We start from the raw sequence: 20,283 nt of genomic DNA on the forward strand, positions 1-20,283 counted from the left end.
AGACACTTGCAGACCTGCTTCACAGCCTGTGAAGCGACACCCCTACAGGTGGGGAGCCTGGGGCTCAAACCAGGATCCTTATGCTGGTTCATTAATGCTTTACACCACTTGCACTTAACCCGCTGTGCTACCGCCAGACTCCCCACAGCTACAGTTTTTTAAAGCCCTATATGGGGGCCAGTCGCACCAGATTAAGAGTATGTGGGCTTCTGGCGTAGGTATTCAGGTTTGAGCACACACACACACCCCCCGCTCCGCTCCCCACCTGCGGGGACGGGAGTGGGGTGGGGTGGGAGGTGAGGTTTGGTTGCTTCACAGCCAGTGAAGCAGGTCCGCAGGTATCTGTCTTTCTCTCCCCCTCTCTGTCTTCCCCTCCTCTCTCAATTTCTCTCTGTCCTATCCAACAACAGCAGTAACATGAGTAACAAAATCCAAAAAATAGCCTCCAGTAGCAGTGGATTTGTAGTGCAGGCACCAAGCTCCAGCGATAACCCGTGGGGGGCGGGGGGGGGCAAAAATAAATAAATAAATAAATAAATAAATAAATAAATAAATAAATAAAGCCCTGGACATTCAGGAGCATTTTATTAAATAGAATATTCCAGCAGAGCAAGGGTGCCTCACAAAGCGAATTTACCACCCCGGGGAGAGAATTGCATTTCACACTGTTAACAGATGAACTAGGAGCTAACTAAGATATCAAATGGTTTGCAAAACCCACCCCTAGACTAGTCATTATTAAATGTTATAATGCTATAACTTACATGAAGTTGCTAGTCTCTGAGAACAGTTTCACCTTGGGCAAACAGGGTGTTGAACAATGCCTCCTTCACAGCACTAACTTAACAGCTGAGACACTTAGTGACAGCACACCTTTGATGGGCTCATATGTTTCTGGGGGAGAGCGGATTCAATTCTCTCCACTGACACTAGAAGCTGGGGGATACTATTAAAGATCAACAAATGTGTTGTTACAGTGACCGCAACTGCTCAGCATCAGAGCTGCTATCCTTGGCAAAGGTGAGTCAACCAGGCAGCAGAAATAACCTAACTTCCACTAGGCACAGCAAGGTCTTCCTATCTAGGCACGGGTCAGGGATGCTGCTGACCGAGTTAAGACGTAGGGCAGAGCCAACCATGGCTAGCCACAGCCTCAGGAAGTATCCTGGGTACAGTAAACCAACTTCCTCGTAAATTTCTTAGCACAAAACAGTGCCCATTGGGTGAAGAGGAAAAGAATCGTAGCCAAAATGCCATCTATGGTTTCCTAGTGATCTATCTAATCCTCTCTCATGACCCCAGAGGACTGCTTACCTCTGGCATAAGGTGCAGTTGCTCATGAGCCTGAGACCTCAAAACTTCAGGCATGGACGCCTTTTGCATAACCATCATTTTTTGCTTTTTGCTGACTCTCCCAACTCTTATTTTTAAAATCATCTTTAACAGGAGGTTAATGGCTTGCAGTGCAGTCACTGACCCATGGGTTGAATTTCTCAAACCCCTGTGAAAGTTCTCCTCCCGACAACCTGTGTCCTTTCACATCATCATGACCAGAACCCCAAAGTTCTCTGGCTTCTTCCTCTCCCGCCTTCCACAGTCCTTTTCTTTGATGCAATACACCATGCCCAGGTGACATTTCACTCTGTGTTCACCTTCCCTGTCCCTACTCTTAAATTCCACCTATAAGCAAGATTATATAGTATTTGTCTTTTTCTTTTTGGCTTATTTCACTTAGTATGATGTCTTCAAGTTCCATCCAAGATGATGCAAAGGACTTCATCATTTTAAACAACTGAAGAGAGTAAATAAAGAACAAACTTAAAATATGACTGAAACCTTTAAAAATATTAATAGCAATTATTAAAAGAACAGATGTTTTAGCCTACAGGGTCTGTTAGTTCTTTTCATCCTAAAAGGGACCTCAGAAGTTAAGATGCTGGGAGTCAGGCGGTAGTGCAGGGGGTTAAGCAAACGTGGTGCGAAGCGCAAGGACTAATGAAAGGATTCCGGTTTGAGCCCCCAGCTCCCCACCTGCAGGGGAGTCACTTCACAAGCAGTGAAGCACGTCTGCAGGTGTCTATCTTTCTCTCCCCCTCTGTCTTCCCCTCCTCTCTCCACTTCTCTCTGTCCTATCCAACAACAATGACATCAATCATAACTACAACAATAGGACAACAAGGGTAACAAAAGGGAATAATAAATAAATATTTTATAAAAAAAATAGTACTGATACAAATAATGTTCCAATTAACACCCTCGTCTGTGGGATACTGTGTAAATTTTTTATTGTATTAATTCCTAGAATTGATAAATCAGGGATATGCACATCAAGCTGTTTTAAAATCTTTCTTTTTTGGACAGAAAGTGAGGAAAGGGTAGACAGAGACAGAGAAGGGGACAGACATTGCAGCACTGTCCCTCCACTTGTGAAGTGTCCCCCCTGCAGGTGACCCCAGGTCCTCAGTCATGGGAACTTGAAGGCTCCTCTATGTGAACCACTACCCAGCCTGTGTTTTACCTGAGGGCTCTTGAAACCTTTGTAGCACTGACAGTAGAAGAAAAATTGTTTTACTTTCTTGTCAAGTACCGGCAAGAGTGTTTAGTCTCTGTCAATCAGAAGGTTAAAGAATAAATGTATTGGGTCAGGTGTTTGGCACATCTGCTTGAGCACATATTGTTACAATGCATAAGGACATCCCCCGGTCCCCACTTGCAGGGGGAAAGCTTCACAGTGCTGCAGGTGTCTGTCTCCCTCTCTAGCTCCCCTTTCCTCTCAATTTCTGACTATCTCTATCCAATAAAGAAAAAATAAAAAGCAATAAATTTATCTCACTGTTTTAATTTGCATTTCCTTGCTAATCAAATTAATTAAGCTTATCTTCCCAGGCTTATTGGCTATTACCTACTTCTATTTTCCTAAATATTATCTGGTTTTTTTTTTTTTTTTGCATTACCTTTATTTATTTACTTATTGGATAGATACAGGCAGAAACTGAGGAGAGAGACAGAGACAGCTGCAACACTGCTTCACCACTAACAAAGCCTTCCCCAGCAGGTGGGAGCTGGTGGCTCAAACCTGGGTCCTTGAGTACTGTAACATGCACTCAACCATGTGTGCACCACTACCAGCCCCTCTGTTAAGCTCTTTAATATTTTTCCCATTAAAAAAAAGAAAACGCTATTAGAGGTACAGAAAGAAATGTATATGGTTGTCTGGGAGGTGGCGCAGTGGATACAGCACTGGACTCCCAAGCATGAGGTTCTGAGTTCAAATCCCCAACACATACACACTCCAGAGTGATGTCTGGTTCCTTCTCTATCTTCTTCAAGAATAAATAAATAAAATCTTTTTAAAAAGAAAGAAGGGGGAGTCGGGTGTTGGCATAACAGGTTAAGAGCAGGTGACACAAAGCGCGGGACCAGCGTAAGGATCCCAGTTCGAGCCCCCGGCTCCCCACCTGCAGGGGAGTCGCTTCACAAGTGGTGAAGCAGGTCTGCAGGTGTCTCTCTTTTTTTCCCCCTCTCTGTCTTCCCCTCCTCTCTCCATTTCTCGTTGTCCTATCCAGCAACGACGACAACAATAATAACGACAACAATAAGCACAAGGGCAACAAAGTGGAACAAATAAATAAATTAATTTTTTTTAAAAAGAAAGATGCATGGAGAAAGTTATATTACTGGATTTATTTCAAAATAATCCAATGAGGAAAAGCAGGAGGAAGTTATTTACAGATAAAAGGCAATGATGAATAATAAATGTTGTAATACATTTATAATTTCTGAGGCTAGCTATCAGGCATCTGGAGATTCATACTATTCTCCTTCAAATGTTTTAATTATGTTTTCAAAATAGTGGTTTTTTAAGTGTTTTGTTCAAGGTCCCAGGTTTAATCCCACACACCACCATAAGCCAGAGCTGAGCAATTCTCTGGTAAAAATAAAAAAATAAATAAATAAATACACCTCTCGGTGCACAGCTGTCTGCCTGACACAGTTTAGCCTGGTCTTCTCTCTTTTTATTTTAAATATTTATTTATTCCCTTTTGTTGCCCTTGTTGTTTTATTGTTGTAGTTACTGATGTCATCGTTACTGGATAGGACAGAAAGAAATGGAGAGAGGAGGGGAAGACAGAGAGGGGGAGAGAAAGACAGACACCTGCTGACTTGTTTCACCCGCTTGTGAAGCGACTTTCCCTGCAGGTGGGGAGCCGGGGGCTCGAACCAGGATCCTTATGCCATCCTTGCGCTTTGCGTCACCTGCGCTTAACCCGCTGTGCTATTGCCCGGCTCCCATCATCTCCCTTTTCATCTGCATGTTTTCATGTTCCTACCTTGGGTCTCATCTGTTGCATTCAGAGTCTGTATTCACTTGACAATACTGTGAGCACACAAATGTTAAATAATTCATTTGCCAGTGTTAAAAGCTACTTATTTAGCCACCTGGAAAGTCCATATTGCCAAAAACAGACAAGTATATAACATTCGAACACTACCATGTATATGTCTTACTTTCTGAAAGAAGCACCTGGCTAGACACTCAGTAATGGAGTTTGTTATCAGTATTTGTCTGAGGCAAAGCGTTGTAATGTTAACACACTAAACTTAGACACAAACATTTCTGTTTGGACTTTTTGGCTCTGCAGCCTCATAGGAGGATGTAACTCGTTAACATGAAGGGAAATTTTCTTTTTAATGTCTTGGTCCATTTATTAGCATGAAGCGGCACAGAACAACTGTTTTCACAAAGCAACTGTTAAATTAATCCGTGTTAAGTCAGCCTCAGAGCACTTGGACCGAGCTACAGGATGTGGGTGTAACAGGATCAGGCAGACTAACACCTGATCTGGCCTTCTGCATGCCAGGTTAGAAAGGAGAAATGAAAGCAGATCCTTCCAGTATCAAAACCTCCAACTACCTCCCCCCCCTCCCATGGAATCTAGATTTGTCTTTGAAAATTCCATTCCCTTCCCCATCCAGAAAAATCTCCCACCTTAAAAACACAAGTTTCCCAAAGAACAGATTATTTCCTCTGATTTACATTTTGCAAATTAGTTACCTGAAACCATCACAGATGCTTCCATCTTTATCTAAGGACCCCTCCATACAGTTTTCCAGCCCTGTACCAGTCTACATTCCTACCATCAGACTTTTCCCCGCCTCCCCACATCCTCATGAGAACTAGTATGCAGATTTTTAATCAAAATGGAACTATCTTAGATCCACCGTTACCACTCCCTGGCAATATATATATCCAAGGACTTGGAAAGGCTAAATTGAAAGAATATATGTTCACAGCTCTACTGTTCACAAGAGCCCTAACAGAGAAGTAAATGGAGTTGTGGTATATGCATTTAATGGAATACTACTCTGCAAATTTAAAAGATGATAGTGTATCATCGGGAACCAAAGGGATCAAACTGGAGGTGGTTATACTAAATGAAGAGGTGAAAGGCAGCTATCCGATGGCTTAGCTCAACTGTGCAAATATAGATAACCAAAGCGAGCAAAGCTGCAAAACAAAGAAAAGAGTGATCACACTATCTCTTGAGACTTTGTAATGATCACTCCGATGGGGATTGCTGGAGAGTAGAAGACACAAAAATTGAAGTGGGTGAGACTTATACACATAAATGGATGTGAAGCTATACCCCTGAAATCTTATTATTTTGCAAGCCATTGGTAAAACACTAACCATAAAAATTATTTAAAAAAAAAAGAAGAAGAAGGAGGTAGGAAGGGAGGAAGAGAACAGAAATGCATAATCCTAACGCACAGTCAAGTTTTGTGAGCAATGTTAAGCGGTTTGTACTGAGGCCTGTCCACCACCGCTTCAGTAAGCTTCTACAGGTGCAGAAACTACAGGCAGCTTCTGAAAGATCTCTCCGTTACTTCTCTCTCAAGCTGCTCTTTTGCTATGCGGTAAGCATGCCCTTCGTTCTGCTAGGGGTTAGCAGAGATCTTGGAAAGATAGCAGCCAGGAATTACATGGCAACCTCCAGCTGGTCCCAGAGGCCAAGGCTGACACTTGTGCTGGGTCACTGGCGAAAATGTTAAGGAGGGACAGAACTAAGAGAACGAGTCACAGGGACACATCATAGAGCCCAGCCGCAGCCTGACAAACATTCTTTAGATTCCTTTCCAAGTGGTTTGTTTTCTGGTTTCACAAGACTTTCTAACACTGAGATTATAACCTGACCACAAGTTAAAACTTGAGGAAGAATTACAAATAAGATATTCTTGTTTGCAGGTACCAAAAATCATTATCCAGGAAATACTGATACTAAAGACTTCAAACTCATTTGAGAATGTATCTATTTAATCAGAGAGACAGAGAGAGGAATTTGAGCACCACCCCAGTACATGCAGTGCCAGGGAATGATCCAGGGCCTCATGCATGTAAACACTGTGCTTATATGCTACACAGTCTCCCTTCAAGTCACCTGACAGCACTGAAATAAGAAACAAAACACTGCCACAGGGCCCTGAGCTTCTTCCCCAGACATTTGAGTTTTCACAGGAAAAAGTGTGGCCCACAAGCATTTCAAGCACAGTTCTTAATAACTCAAGATATTCTAAAGAGGCTACAGTAAAAAAAAAAAAAAAAAAATCAGAGCTACTATTATTCATTAGAAGCCTTTCAGTGGCCAGATTTGTGCTTTTTAATGTTTATTTTATTAGTATAGCACCAGGGAGCAAAACCAGGGTCTCCTGTAAGTATGATACCACTGAGGAGTCACCCTGGTCCCATTTTCCAGTTGCCATTTACTAGTGAAAGAAGAAGAGGAAGGAGAGATAGAGAAAGAAGAGAGAAATCACAACACTACTTCCCTACCCATGGCCCTCACACACATCGAGATGTGCTCTTTCCTTGGCAGGCTATCTCCTCGTCCCAAGACTCCATCCTCTGTAGCTTACTCCTAATTTGACTTTTCTTCTAGTAAACCTACTTACAGATATTGTATAGATGTGGAAGCTATGATGCGGGGAACAGAAGTCATCTTTTCGAGTGGTCAGGACACAGCAATTGTTAAGAGTCGTGAATCAAACCCAAGGTGTAGAATGATTCTAGCATCGACAGTCTGGATTATTTCATTTGGGCTTGAGAGAAAGGAAGGAAAGAGGATTAAGATGAAAAGAGTGGCTGTACAGGGGAGAGAAGACATCATGCAGATACCAAAACTCAGAAAGTTCTATGCAGGTGAGGCTAGAGGGAGGAGGAGCAGCCAAGCAGGGAAGGCCTCACAAGATTAATCTTACCTCCTATCAATCAACACAGAAACCATGGTTTCCTCCAAGAGGGAACTGTTCAAGCTAAGAGGAAATGCTGAACTCCACCCATGGCTCTATTCTGCTAGAGAGAGAAGAGCTAAGTGGTTACACTACAGGCAGAATTTGAACCTGCCTTGTGAGGTGCCCACCAGCTGATATTTGACACTTTTGCCAGATGAAACAATTTCAGTAGCTACCTCACAGGGTAGTATGGATGACTACAAAAGAAACATTCCATTAGTGAATGGCTTATAAAGAGAGTTGTGAGTTTTTATCATTACTATCAACATTGTCCAAACCAAAGAACACTATTTAGACATCCCAGAAACAGTCATCTATTCTATAACTAACAAATTCTGCTAGTGAGAGGGTATTTGTTTGACTATACATGCAACCCAGGTTTGAGCCCTAGAAGACTAAATGGACAACTCCAGCACTGGGGAGAAGCTACAAAGTTGTGCTCATGGGGTGGGAGAAATAGCATGATGGTTATGTAAACAGACTCTCATACCCTGAGGTCTGCAGGTGCCAGGCTCAATCTCCCTCACCACCAAAAGCCAAAGCCAAAACTGAGCAGTGCCCTAATGCCCTGGTAAACAAAGTTGGGCTCACTCTTAACTCTCAACCAAGCAACCCACCAATCAAAAAAAGAAAAAAAGAACACCAAGCAGTGAATGACAAAAGAAATGATCATAGCAGTTAAGTTCAAGTTTCTAATGCAAATTCTTTTAGTTAGGAATGAAATAACAATATCAAAATACTTTTAAAACAGCATTTCTCTGTTGAAATTTTTTAAATATAGAGGCAAAGACAAATTTAAAAGAGGTGATAGCTCTTTAAGTACTTCTGAATACAGAATACATTTCAGGGGTTGGGCAGTGATACACCTGTATGAGTACACTTATTACAGTGTGCAAGAACATGGGTCAAGTCCCCAGTCCCTATGTAAAGGGGGGTAACCTTCACAAGCACTGAAGCAGTGCTGCAGGTCTCTCTCCTCTCACCTTCCTTCCCTCCCTCCCTATCTTACCTTTCCTTCTCAATTTGTCTCTATCCATAATAAATAAATAAATAAATAATTTTTTAAAAAAGGAATGCTCTTCTGCAAAGTCTGCTTAATTAGTACACACAGTCTATCAATCCCTGGCATCACAAAACACACACACTAAAGCTAGAAAGGTAGCTCAGTGGTAGACCACAGGACCCACATGCATAAAGATCACAGGTTCAATCCATAGCACCACATGTTAGAACTGAGCACTGCTCTGGTTTCTCTCTGTGTAATTTTCTCTTAAATAAATAAATAAATAAATCTTTTTAAAAGTTGCCTTTCGAAAACTGAGCAAACTCTTATGTGGAAGACATGTATCATTTGTTTTTATAAGTGACTCATGAAGGTGAACCATCACTGATAAACTATGTACTCATAACTGGTAGGATGTTGGTCATCATTCCTGTACTTCTCCAGACCCCAGCATGTTCCCATGTCACAGCCTTTTTATCTAGTATGAAGTTTTGAGAGACTTACAAGAAAAGGAAAAAGTTGGGTTTTTTTGTTTTTTTTGTTTGTTTTAGTTCTTTATTGGGGGGGATCAATGGTTTCTAGTCAAGAGTAAAATACAATAGTTTGTGCATGCGTAGCATTTCCACATAAAAATACAGCCCCCACTAGGTCCTCCTCTGCCATCATGTTCCAGGACCTGAACTCTCTCCCCCATCCAGAGTTTTTTACTTTAGTGCAATACACCAACTTCTGTTTATTTATCTACCACCTCAGGTTCAGTACTGGGGGCTGTGCCTGGTAAACTGACTACAGACAGAACAAAAGGGGGAAAAGCATATACATTTCATTTGATGTCAACATTGTTACATGGGTGTGAGAGGATGGGACAACTGAAAACAATGAAAAGCAGAAGCCCTGAAGAAGAGATCAGACCTCAGGGCTTCTGTACCATGTTAACAGAGAGCAATAAATTGTGGAGACATGACAATAAACTGTGGCGACATGACATCACTACTATTTACCAGGTAGTGTTTAATTCAAGTAAGCACTGAATAAGTACAGTAACAGAGTCCTTGCTCCAAAAACCTATGATGTAACATACAGTAGCATAAACTGGTTAACTACCCAAGTAAGTAATAGTTAATAAACAAACACACTGTATTGGGGTGTGTCACAAATGACTCCTCCCCCACAAAGGGTTCTATGGAAACAGCACTGCATCACATGGCTACGTTTAAAGAGGAATCTCAGTCCTTTCTGTGGCTTAGGAGTCTTACCTTTGGGAAATCAAGAGACTTTAACAAGAAATGTAAAGAAGATAGCTTTACTCACACTTATGTAAGCACACATACTTCACTTAATGTTACCATTAAATGCCTAATAAATTGAAATCATAATTTCAGCTATGTCTACATTCAAGCTTAGACTGTGTTTGCCTGTCAGCTCTAACAACTGACTGTCAAGCGTCTCCTTTGCGCAAATGATCATGGAAATAACAAACTTGCTTATTTGAAGTTTTTTTTTTTAAGTAGCTTTTGCTTCATTTTATTTTTTTAAATATTTTATTTATTTAATTTTGAGAGAGATGCAGAGAGAGAGAGAGAAACAACAGAGCACTGCCCAGCCCTGGCCTATGGTGGCTTGGGGGAATTGAACCTGGGACTTTGGAGCCTCAGGCATGAGAGTCTCTTTGCATAACCATTATGCTATCTACCCCCGCCCACTTACTTGAAGTTTTAAGTCATTATTATTTTTTTCTGTTTGTTAAGTTCCATAGTTCCTGCTCATCGCACATTTAATACTGTAGCAGAAGGACACTATGTAGAACATTTCTCAAGAATAATGACTTAGTGAATCATTCAATTGATACTCACAATAATATGTTACCAGGTATATACACACAATCCTTTTGGGTATCACTACCTCCAGGCTAACTCTGGAATGGAAACAAGGAAAAAGACACAACTCCACGATTTCATAGGCCCCAGTTGACCTAAACACACTCATATACTCACCATGCACTGCATTTGCACACAGTAAAACTAATAATAGTATAAGATTTAATTTCAAAGAACAAAGTGGAAGATTTAAAAGATTTACAGTACAATCTCAAAACCATTTTTTAGTGACACAACAGATTTGTTGTTTGTACATGCTATTTTTTGTAAGTCAACTAAAACATATTAGCAACAATTTCTCAATTCAGAAATCCTAAACACAAATTTTAAAATACAACTACCTAAAACTTCTGTTCTTGGTTATGAAAAATATAAGACAAATTACCAAAAACAAACAAACTCTGATAGGGGATTTTAAAATTGAAAATAGTTTTTAAGTTTAGTAGTAAACTGTCAAAAAAAAAAAAAAGAGATTCCTGTACTTTCAACTTATGCCAGAAGCCTGAATGCTCTCTGTATTCTCTGATAGATAAGAATTGATGAAATGCAATTATAGTCATCAAAGACCATGAAAAAAACACAAAGCATACAGTGCACTCTGTAAGTAGCCTAATCATAGATGGAAAATTCAAAGATTCAAATAGAAAAAACTAGGGGGCCTGAAGGAGGTGCACTGTGTTAACAGCACACATTACCAAGCTCAAGGACCCAGGTTCAAATGCCCACTCCCCACCTGCAGCAGAGAAGCTTCACAAATAGTGAAGCAGGTTTGCAGGTGTCCTATCTTTCTCTCCGCTATCTCCCTGTCCTCTTTCAATTTCTCTCTGTCCTAATTTTTTTATATTTATTTATTTATTTTCCCTTTTGTTGCCCTTGTTGTTTAATGTTGTTGTGGTTATTATTATTGTTGTCACTGTTGTTGGCTAGGACAGAGAGAAATGGAGAGAGGAGGGGGAGAGAAAGACAGATACTTGCAGACCTGCTTCACCACTTGTGAAGCAACTCCCCTGCAGGTGGGGAGCCGGGGGCTTGAACCGGGATGCTTAAGGCGATCCTTAAGCCAGTCCTTGCACTTTGCACCATGTGCACTTAATCCACTGCACTACTGCCTGACTCCTTCGCTCTGTCCTAATTAAAAAAAAAAAAAAAAAAAACTAGGAAAAGGAAAAAATGGTCACTGGGAGCGGGTGGATTCATAGTGCCAGCACGGAGTCCCAGCTATATAACCCTGGTGGTAATAAGAAATAATAATAATAATAATAAAACAAAAAAATTTAAATAAGAAAGAAAAACTGAAGAAAACTTACACACTCTTGAAGGTGTATGCTTACATAGGCTCATAAATAAAGACTTTAGGAATGCAATGAAAAACTCTAATAGTTCACCCATCAAGCCTTCTCATATTGTAAGACAAATACTTCACAGCAACCATCCCCAAAGCATACCAGTCCGTCCTCTTGGCCAACCCAACAAGCCACATGGTCAGCCTTCCGTATTTGCTTACACTCTGCAATTACCGACTTTACTTGCTAGGGATGTGCTGGGACTTCAGTTGTCAAAATATATCATACTTTAGGGCCAACAAAATACTTCATTTGGATAGTGTGACGCCTTGTCGTGTGCTTAACCCAGATCTGAGCCCAGCCCCTACTGCACTGAAGGAAGCTGCCTCTCTTTCTGTATCTTAAAATGTACATATATAATGCTGGATATATAATTGGGTAGAAACTATTGGAAGACACAAGTGGGTAGCCTTCCACATAATGGGGGCAGCAGGGGGGTAGATTAAATGGCAGTGTCTCCAGAAGCAGACCCCCTTACAACGCACACACAACATGTGTATAGTGGTGTCTTGTCATTTTCCTTTCCTTTCATGGAGCAGCTGACATATTAACTCTGGGATCTCAAGGATCCCCACCACCATCACTACCAAACCCTGTTCTGACACTGCCTATACCAACAAAAGGCAAATTCATCAGGCAAATTATCAGTGGGCCCTGAATCATCTACTACTACTTAACAAAGAGCTGCTAGAAATATCTGGTAAACTTATTTCCCGTAGAGTCCCCCTCTGGTTCAGGTCATACTTTTTTTGAGTAAGACGATTATCTCATGGCTCCTAACTCAAATCTTTAGCAGATAGCAACCATCTCACATCAAGATAAAGTGAAGTAGATGCTGCAACATGAAACCGAAAAAGGAAGAATCTAGGTGATGAAGAAAGACTGAAAATCAGATGACAGTGGATGTGGGCTTTGACCTTAAAATTCAAGTGACACTCAACAACTTAACATTCTTCGCATCCTGTTAGTTCATCTGCATAGTAAAGAGGCTATTTTAGTTTATTTTGCCTTTTATAGTCACACTGCCCAATATGGTAGCCACTGGCCTCATATGGCAATTAAGCAGCTGAAAATGTGGCAAGACTATGGTTTGGATTAAAACATACTCACAGGGCAACAAACCAGCTCAACTGGCTAGTATCCCTGCTTTGTCATAAACTTAACACAGGTTTGAGGCCAGCCCCTATCACACTGGAGGAAGTCTCAAAGCTGTGCTATTTTTCCTTCTCTGTCTCTCTCACTGAAAAAAATCATACCAGACATGACATTCCAGCAATGACCCCCCCCAAAAAAAATGTTTAAAAAAATGCTCTATGGGTAAAATGTTGAAAACATCCATCAAAATATATCTCACTAATAAACAACATTTATTTTTCTTGTTTCCCAGTTTTATTGAGATGTAATTGATATGTATTAGTTTGAGGTGTATGGTATGTCTTGATACAGTGATATCAGGTGAATGCTAACTGAACTTACTGAGGCAATCAACTCACAGCATAGACATATTCATAATTTGGGTACTGATCAAAGTTGAAATACTATTTCGGGTTGTTTGGATTCAATGAAATTATATTGAAACCGGTTCCACCTGCTTCTCTTTCATGTGACTACAAGAGAATATAAATTACATCTTTGGTACCATTACATGTTTACTGAACAACAGTAACTTAGAATCTAGGCTTTAAGTGGATACCAGGGAAAGTCTGAGATGCAGTGACATCACAGAGTTGCTGAGTGAACACTACTGTTTCCTGGTACCTCCATTAAGAGCTGGAGTTTAGTGTTTCTATTTTATAGTTAACAAAATGGCTATTTTTAATTTGTTGTTGTTGACTTATAGAGAATGAGAGAGAAAGGGGTCAGGTTGTGTTGCACTTGGTGGGGTGCACACATTACAGTGCGCAAGGACCTGGGTTCAAGCCCCCAGTCCCCAACTGCAGGGTGGAAGCTTCACAAGTGGTGAAGCAGGGCTGCAAGTGTCTCTCTGTCTCTCTCCCTCTCTATCTCCCCCTTCCTCTAAATCTCTGGCTGTCTCTATCCAATAAATAAAGAAAGATAATTAAAAAACTTTTTAAAAAGAAAATGAAAAAGGAAGATGAGAAAGCAAGGGAGAGAAATCAAGACACTGCTCAGCTCTGACTTAAGGAAATGGCGGGGACAGAAGCCTTGACTTCTGGGGCTGTAAGCATACAAATTACTGCTCTTAACAGGACGGTCTGTCTCCTTGGTCCTAAAAATAATTATGTTAAAGCCATGGTCTTATCTTGTGTTTGTTAACAGTGAACCAACAGCAAATTAACATTGGATATAAAAACAGTATCACTTCATTTACACGGTAGCTATAGGTTATTATCAATCGCAGTATTTTAAGCACAAATCTAAGTTTATTTCACAAAAATGATTACAAGTTTTAAAAATATTTCTAAGAGACGTAAGTGAAATGAACTTACACAGATGGACACCAGGAATATCTATTGGATATTTCAATGATACCTAAATAGAAACTTCCCTGCCACCTTTTGTATCAATGTTTATATTAGTTGGACCTATTTTAAGTGATCAAAGAGTCAGACATGGATACTTGAGAGCATGGCTGCTAAGAAATACAACAAACCAATAAACTATGTGTGAAGATTCCAGTGAGTCAAGAGTGGATAGTCAAATAGTCTTTCCTTTCAGGATATATTCCTGGAGAGCCAACTTTTTCAGCTAGATGATCTTAAAGAAAGGCAGATTGCCTGCACATAACTACCAATTATTTAATGTCAATAAAGCAAGCAATAATCACTGGTTTTGCAATGCAGAGACAACTAAAAGCTCACCCCATTTCAGACTGGTCTTAATTTATAGCTCGTAATTATGTCAGGTATCTCTAGCTATTAAAAATTAGATGCGAAAGCAAAACAATGTTCAAAATTAAACATATTTACTTTGGCAGACTATTCTTAATAATATAGATAATATGTAAAATGTAATTATACTGAGTGATACAATAGTATCAAATTACATAAATTTCTGAATTATCTTATTTCTAGTTATATAAAGCTATTCTGACCACTACAAAACTAGGTATCTCTGGGGGTGAGCACTGTGTGGAAATGTACCCCTCTTATCCTATAGTCTTGTCAATATATTTCCATCTTATAAATAAAAAGATTTGTTTAAAATTCATTCCTTTTGCTGCCCTTGATGTTTTATTGTTGTAGTTATTATTGTTGTTGTTACTGATGTCGTTGTTGTTGGCTAGGACAGAGAGAAATGGAGAAAGGAAGGGAAGACAGAGAGGGGGAGAGAAAGATAGACACCTGCAGACCTGCTTCACCGCTTGTGAAGCGACTCCCCTGCAGGTGGGGAGCCGGGGCTTGAACCGGAATCCTTACTGCGATCTTTGAGCTTCGCGCCACGTGCGCTTAACCCGCTGCGCTACTGCCCGACTCCCATAAATAAAAATTTTTTAAAAACGAAAACTAGGTAGTAACTAAAGAACAAGATTTTCCCAGACTTTATAATTCTAATATAACTCAAAGAAAATTTCAAATTTGCATGATGCAAATTACTACCTAAGAAGATTAAGCTAACCTTCTCTTCTATGGGGCCGGGGGGGGGGGGGGGGGGGAAGGTGGTCTATTTTCAAATGAAAATCAGGGTACTAGAAAGAAATGTGAATCCAGGGGGTCGGGCGACAGTATAGCGGATTAAGCGCACGTGGCAGGAAGCACAAGCACCGTGCAAGGATCCGGGCTCCAGCCCCAGCTCCCTGTCTGCAGGAGGGTAGCTTCACAGGTGGTGAAGCAGGTCTGCAGGTGTCTATCTTTCGCTCCCCCACCCCCACCCCCCCACCCCGTCTTCCCCTCCTCTCACCATTTCTCTCTGTCCTATCCAACAACGACGACATCAACAACAACAATAATAACTACGACAACAATAAAACAAGGGCAACAAAAAGGAAAATAAATAATTAAAATTTAAAAAAGAAATGTAAATCCAAACATATGGGATACTCTATCTGATTCTAATTATCAATTAACAACGATTCCAGACACATATAAACCGCCATCTGCTTTTCTAAAGACAATATTTTAAAGTGAGAAGATATTTTCTTGACAGACATTTAAGTTTTTTAAATGCCCAGATGTTAGGTGATCAAGTCTAGAACTATGCTTCGCTGAGTCTTAAAGAAAAACCGGGGTTCAGAAAGAAATAATTCAGAAAGCTAGAGCAATTTCTGAGAAATCATATTTTAGACCTCCCTTTAAAACAGAACCATATACAGTAGACCAAATAATTAGGAGGTGTTTTAAATAAACTCATAGGGGCTGAGTGTGTGTGTGCGTGTGTACAAATATGTGTGTATCTATCTCTGTGTGTGTAATATATATACTTCAAACACTTCCAAGTGTTGATGATTAAGTCAAGCTGGCTCAGGATTATGTTTCACATTCATTTTTATTCAGTATCTTCATTTGGCTACTTTTACACTAATTTGGAATGAATAACAAAATGGTTAGTAATTAACATGGATTTTAAAGTGGCAATCCTATTAGATTAACGTATATTTCCCTTGTGTGTTTCAATAACAAAGTAAGCATGAGCATATCTGGAGGCTATGTCACAATGGAAAAAGGGTCTGAACAGGAGAGGCAAACCTAGATCAAGACAGGTCTTCAGCATCGTGCTCTTTGCTAAATTTCTCTAAGTTTTGTTTTTTTTTTCATCCACTAGTACTTCCAATGACTACGTTCAACAACAAAGTTACTATAGATCCACTGAGAAAGCTAACAAAGTCATTACTATTCACAGAGCCACTAGAATTATTCCTTTGTACATTATTGTGATTGGACTGATTTCCTGGGAACACAAAACAAAGGTAAACCACCTAGTGTAACAATCAGCCAATGCAAAGGCTCAGCTCTTGGGTGATGTAAAACTTAAAAACCATTCCTGTAAACAACAAGGGCAATAAAAGGGAAAAAGCAGCCTCCAGGAGCAGAGGATTCTAGCGCAGTTACCCAGCCCCAGCAATAACCCTGGAGGCATAAATAAATAAATAAATAAATAAATAAACCAATCCTGATCGGCTGGACCTGTCAACGCCCATGTTCAGTGGGGAAGCAATTACAGAAGCCAGACCTTCCACCTTCTGCACTGGATAAAGCCCTGGGTCCATACTCCCAGAGGGTTGAGGAACAGGAAAGCTATCAGGGGAGGGGAGGGAATACAGAGTTCTGGTGCTGGCGATTTTGTGGAATTGTACCTATGGTCTTGTCAGTGTTTCCACTTTATAAATAAAAATTAAAAAAAAAAAAAGCCACTCCTGACCTCCTTCCACATCACTCTCAAATGTTACCCATGTGGTTAATGAGCAGATAAGAAATGGGCAATTAAAAAAAAAGAGTCAAATGATTTATGCAGAAGCTTATCACTGATTTGATTTGAAACCAATGCATACCACTTTCCTCTACATTCCAGACGGCCAGTTGTCATTCAATTTCTTACCGCTCCTTTATCCATAGACAGAGAAGCTGGAATGTATTCCTACTAGCAATACTGTTAGCTAATGGAGCACAGGTACTAGACTCCCTTGCAGCTATGCAATGCAATCTAGCTAAGCAGATTAAGCAGACATTGAGGACTACTTACTGTTCCAGGCCCTTACTCTAAAAGAACCATTGACATCAATGGTAATCTCTATTTCAGAAACATTTCAAAGTAGCCCCACTGCAGAGTACCCCCCAAAAAAAATTAATTATGTTTTCAAAAATTCAAGGTAAGAAGGAAAGTCGGCCAGCTACTAAAAAAGAAACAATTTTTTTTTTAAAAAATCATGTATCTCAGTGCTGATTTTACAGAAATCACAGATGCCCTCAGCGAAATTGGAAAACAGCAGGTCAACACAGGATCCAAATAAACAACTGAACATCCTGTAGTAATCCTTCTTGTCTGCTAACATAAGTTTGATGGACTTGGGTTGTTATTTTGTTTCCCTGCTGAGATGACTGAGGGAATGGGCAATTAAATCACGGACCATTTTTTTTAGCACAAATAATTGAACACATGATAATAAATCCTTAGCATATTTTGGTCTGTTTTGTTTTGTTTTCTCAAAAATATTAATTTTTCATCTTTATTAGTTATTTTTAGTTATTTATTTTTAAAGATTTGGGGGGCAGGCGGTAGTGCACCGGCTTTGTACACATTATCATGCACAACAACCCAGGTTCACAACCCTGCTCCCCTCCTGCAGGGGAGGAAGCTTCACGAGAGGTGAAGAAGGTCTACAGGTGTCTATCTTTCTCTCTCGCTCTCTTCATCCTCTCCCCTTCTCAAATTATCTCTGCCTTATCAAGTATAAAAGAAAGGAAAAGGAGAAAAAAAAAAAGGGCACTGGGAGAGGTGAATCCACAGAGTTGGCATCTAGACCCAGTGAAAATCCTGGTGGCAAATTTTCAAAGTAAGGAAAGATTTATCTATATATTTATTTTTATGAGAGAGACACTCACCAGAGTAGCATTCAACTCTGGCATATGCAGTACCAGGAATTGAACCCACTGATTATTGTTTGAATTGGTAAATAAAACCAAAAACATAATGTAGTGAAAGAAATACCTCAATCAAAATGAATACTTACCATCTTTGTCCTCACAATTTTACCTTTAAAAGTCACAAGGACACACATTTCGCTATGAGCCAATTCACATAAGTAAGTGGAATAAATTGGTGGTTCAATGGTCAGATGACAAAAAGAGAAAAGGAGGCTAATTCTGCATTCTTTCTTGCATACCATCACTCCTGCCAAATAAGTCATATCCCTGTCCTGGCTATCGCTAGCGCTGAATTTTCAATTACTCACTTCCCATTTTCCAGGACTTGCACAAACTTAGCCAACATTTCTTCCCAGCCTTTGCTTCTAAAGTTTCTCGCAGCCAGTCACATGGCCACCCTCAGAGGACTCACTCTTCTCATACTTCACTGAGCAAATATGTAGTGGTACCCAGACTGCAATTTTGTCAAAAACATAACTCTGGAAAGTAGAGTCCTTCACCACGGCTCAAACTAATAGTAGTCTCAGTTACCTTCCAACTCAAACGCCCTGTCAGTTAACTTAGGTCATTCCCCCATGCAAAGCAATTGTAGGAATTTAAAATTTGGTTTGCTTTTATTGGACTTAAATTTTCTGGGGTACTGTGGCATAAGAGGATTTAACACTTGACACAAAACATTTAAAAACAAGTCTGAGAAAACATTCACAAGATATAAGACTACTCATAATGGCCTCAATTAGATTTTCAATGCTTGTCAAGTTAATAGCATATAGCAGCTTTGGCTTCATGTCCTTGAACTTGAAAAGTACAATTATTTTAGAGAATGGAAGTAACAGAATTTTACTTTTTTTCTTAAAGGGCCAGGTTTGATCCTGATTCACACTAAGGTTAAAAAGTAAACATTCGGGGGGCCGGGTAGTGGCACACCTGATTGAGCACACGTTACAGTGCGAAAGAGCCCAGATTTGAGCCTCCAGCCCCCACCTGCAGGGGGGAAATCCTTGCCAGTGGTGAGCAAGGCTGCAATTGTCTCCCTTTTTCTCTCCCTCTGTACCTTCCATTCCTTTCTCCATTTCTGGCTGTCTCTATCTTATAAAGATAAAAAGTGTTAAAAAATAGGAAGCTGGGTGGTGGTGCACCTGCTTGAGCACATATGTTACAATGTGTAATGACGCTGGTTCAAGACCCCAAACCCCACCTGCAGGGGGGAAGCTTCACAAGTGGTGAAGCAGGTCTGCAAGTGCCTCTCTCTCTCTCTCTCTCTCTCTCTCTCTCTCTCTCTCTCTCTCACCTATCTCCCCCTTCCTCTCAATTTCTGGCTATCTCTAGCCAATAAATAAATAAAGATAAGAAACGTCTCTTTATAAAAAAAAAAAGTGTTAAAATATAAAAAAGTAAACAATAGCTATAAAGTAACCCCCAAAGGTAACAAACTAAAATACATGAGGTAACAGTAACGAGTTTAATGAGTAATTAAGCCATTGTTTAATGGTTATTCAACTTAATAACAAATACATTTTCTTTCTAAGCTCCACCATCCCTTTTCTTTTTCTCCTTTTTTTTTCTTTGGTTCAAAGGGACAGGGTATAATTGAGAGGGAGCAGGCAGACAGAGAAGGAGAGAGACTGACACTTGCAGTACTGCTCTACTGCTCATGAAGCTTTCCCCCTGCAAAAGGGGACATGGGACTTGAATTGAGTCCTTGAATAGATCCCCCTTTTTTTTTTTTTGCCACCAGGTTGCTCACTGGGCCTCATCACCTACATGATTTCTATAGCTCCCAGCAGACCACCACCTTCTTCCTTCTTCTCCTCCTCCTCCTTCTAATCGGAGTGACGGGGGGGAGGGGGGGGGAGAGACAGACAGAGAAGGAGACACCAGCTCCACCTTTCATGGAGCTCCATGTGATTCCAATGGACGGCCAGGGCTAAATCCTTGTACATGATGAAGCACGTGCTGTCAGGAGAGCTGTCTCCTGGACACCTCCACTACATTTTATAAAAATCATGTCTAGGCACCCTCCACTGAAACTGTCCCAATCCGCTCTAAGGATTTATGAAATATTGGGCTGTCAAAAAGTCATGATGTATTTTTTTTCTGGTTTTATATGCAAAAAAAACATGACTTATCCAACAGCCTAATATTTCAAGAACGAGGCATTTTTTTTGGATGAACCCAACCAAATTTCTGGAATGAAGAGCTGCAAATGGGGGGAGAGGGGAAAGCTG

General features: G+C 40.3%; 1 protein-coding gene across 6 annotated transcripts in view; it reads right to left on the reverse strand.

Annotated features, from left to right (window-relative positions):
* The window catches only part of APP (amyloid beta precursor protein), a 271,787-nt gene that overhangs the window by 242,080 nt on the left and 9,424 nt on the right, over positions 1-20,283 (reverse strand). The window lies entirely within an intron of this gene.

Source organism: Erinaceus europaeus, chromosome 9 (assembly GCF_950295315.1).
Source record: "Erinaceus europaeus chromosome 9, mEriEur2.1, whole genome shotgun sequence".
In the NCBI taxonomy this organism is placed as follows: domain Eukaryota; kingdom Metazoa; phylum Chordata; class Mammalia; order Eulipotyphla; family Erinaceidae; genus Erinaceus; species Erinaceus europaeus.